The sequence below is a fragment of the Octopus bimaculoides genome, chromosome 12, assembly GCF_001194135.2.
Source record: "Octopus bimaculoides isolate UCB-OBI-ISO-001 chromosome 12, ASM119413v2, whole genome shotgun sequence".
Classification (NCBI taxonomy): Eukaryota; Metazoa; Mollusca; class Cephalopoda; order Octopoda; family Octopodidae; genus Octopus; species Octopus bimaculoides.
The window spans coordinates 62,087,424-62,090,577 of record NC_068992.1 but is presented as its reverse complement, the minus strand read 5'-3'; the positions used below and the strand labels follow the sequence as shown (position 1 = coordinate 62,090,577).

Sequence of the window (3,154 nt, the reverse complement as noted above, 5' to 3'; positions counted from 1 at the left end):
TCTCTCTCTCTCTCTCTCTCTCTCTCTCTCTCTCTCTCTCTTTCTCACTCTCTCTCTCTTTCTCACTCTCTCTCTCTCTCACTCTCTCTCCTCCTCTCTCTCTCTCACTCTCTCTCCCCCTCTCTCTCTCTCTCTCTCTCTCTTCCTATCTCTCTCTCTATGGTGGTGGTGGTGGTGGTGTTGTGGTTGTTGTTGGTGGGGGTGTTGTTGGTGTTGGTGGTGTTGGTATAATACAAACACAAACACACTCATACGTATATATATACATACACATATTAAACGCATACATACACACACATATATACACACATACATACATATATACATACATACATACATACATACATACATACATGATAAAAATCCATTGTTCTGAGTGAGATAAAAACCAAACATTACGAAAGAGGCGCATTCCAGCCATGGCCAGTCCAATGATTACAAATTTAGCAAGAACAAAAGAGTTCATTATGAAAAAGTGTGCTTCTGCTATCAGCAAATTGATGGAGATCTGGCTGCCTCTTTTTTTAGCATCTTGTGAATGACCGATTATAGGTTTGCTAGCTTAAACAAGAAGAACAGCAGAAAACTAAAGTAACATATGGTACACACACACACACACACACACACACACACACACACACACACACACACACACACACACACACACACACACACACACACACACACACACACACACGCACAAATATACACTTACAGCCTGACACATAGAAACTTTTCCGCGCTGATACACCTATATGCTGCCACAGTTTTACAGAACCTAATGCTTGTTGGTAAATCTGTGTGCGTATGTTGAATGTGTATTTATTACAGTTAAAATATATATATATATATATAAATATATATATATATATAAATATATATATATATATATAAATATATAAATATATATATATAAATATAAATAGATTGTTAATTTAAGATGAGCGGATACACATTGACGTATGCGTAGATGTGCATGAATACAAGCGCCCTCTGTTTGTGCTCATGCGTTTTGTTGCTCTTTTATTACTTATTAGTACAGACTAATGGGATAATGGGATGATGTACAGTAACACACAAAATTCCTGTATTACATTGAACATGTGGTTGTCTGTATCTGTATATATATATCTGAAAGACTGTAAGCACCTAATTAGTGTGTGTATATATCCGTTTATATATATACATACACAAGCACGCACGTACACATATGTATATACACACACACACATAACAGTACCATATGTATTTATGTGTGTATAAATCTATACATATATGACACACATGCACACGCCCTGTCTTCAAAGGTCGATGACAGCAATTCGTTTAGATGTGTTATAGCTAACGTCACTATTTCCGGCCGACAAAAAAACAAAACGATATTCGCTTCTGAACATGTGCTGTGCAACCAGAAGGAACACTAGACAGACAATTAATAATCTTAGCAGAACAGGAAGAGAGATTATGTTGTTAGATAGATATTTGACTGTATATTTACCCTAATTACTTATATATTAAGACATCGAAAATTACCGTGATATTTACATTGATTCATCAATCATATTATACATTTCGTGTCTAGAATTATCAGTGCAACTGTTGTTCGCCCTGATTCTACTTTTAAGAATTTATAGATATGATTTGCAGGATAATAAATTCCTCCTAATTTTAGAATGATTGCGTGATACTTGAATTGATGTGTAAGCTATACGGTGGATTCTACCAAATAATATTTCTTTGCAAATGGTCTTATACGTAAAATATTTTTTTCTGTAAACTTGTTTCTATGTAATCCATTGTTGTCATATTCCGTAATGTGATTAGTGGAGTTTTCACAGAATGAGAGATTTGGTATTTATTTTTTAATTACACAAGGCAATCTTTATAAAATATTATAGCCTGACAGTAATGTATGTAGACATAACGCAGTTTCATTACGTTTTCTATACAAGCTGGTATTTACCTGAATTTTACATTTTGTATTCTCTCAAAAATCTAAACTCTAGTGCGATTCAATCTTTGTTCCAGCATTAGACTAAAACTCATTAGGCAGGAAACCAGTAGCCAAGATAAACTAGTGTACCTCTGTGATTTACAGGTGTGCTTACCTACTCCTCTATGAAGTTTCCTCCTTAACCATAAATGTCGATAGTGGAACGTCTTCCGTAAAAAATACACAAGAGGTTGGGTATATATAAAGATATTGAAAGAAAACCCCTCCACGAAATATAAGTCTTTTGAACATACGTCTAAAATTCAGGTATAGAATTTTAGCTGTAATTCAAGTATAGAAAATTACTAACAATACTTCTTGCCTTAGAATATCTTGTCTTAATTAGGTCAGGTTTAATTCTAAATGTGTCTAGTTAATGACATATATGATTAATTGGCATCTGTAAAGCCTCAGCACGATTAATTAAAAAACAAAGGTATAAAGACAGAAAGATCCCCCACTAAGCGATTCCCCCACATAAAATAAAAAATTTTATACCCCATAATACATCAGATTTTTCTGAGTTCAGCGCATAACAAAGACATCATATTGGATTTGCATCCAATAAATACGACAGTTTTTTTTTTTACATAAATACTCCCACATCATATCCGTTGAGATTATCTGAGGAAAATAATCCAATTAAGTAACATATTTCAAATCCATCGATGAATGGATTTAACAAATATGTTTCGTCTTTCAGGCTGAGACACGTTTACTAAGTATATTTGGGGCCTAAATCACAAAGGCATTCATTATTTTCATAATAACTGATCGATCACAGAGGCTGTGCCCTTATATATTAATGGATTGAAATGCCTCCCTTGCTTATCCGAAAAGCACAACATATTGATGCAACTGCTTACTCTAGTAACAAACCCGTCTAATAAAAGATTATATGTGTACGTATGGATCCATGTGTGTGTGTGTGTGCGCGCGCGCGCGTGTGTGTATGTGTGTGTGTGTGTTTATGTGACTATAGTTTAGAAAGTATGTAGAAGATGAAGATATTCAATCAAGAATCCAAGAATCGATACAAATAGGATTTTCCTATTATGTTTTTTTTTTTTAAGTCAATACAATAATATTTTGCACATTAAGGACAAAAATACAATTTTCTAGAAATAAGTATTTATGGTTGGGGAAATGTATATATATACA

The 3,154-nt window shown here is 33.9% G+C and overlaps 1 protein-coding gene across 2 annotated transcripts in view; it reads right to left on the bottom strand.

The window, feature by feature from the left end:
* LOC106867565 (acetylcholine receptor subunit beta-like 1) overlaps positions 1–3,154 on the bottom strand; it is a 347,593-nt gene that overhangs the window by 229,596 nt on the left and 114,843 nt on the right. The gene's annotated exons all lie outside the window — the stretch shown is intronic.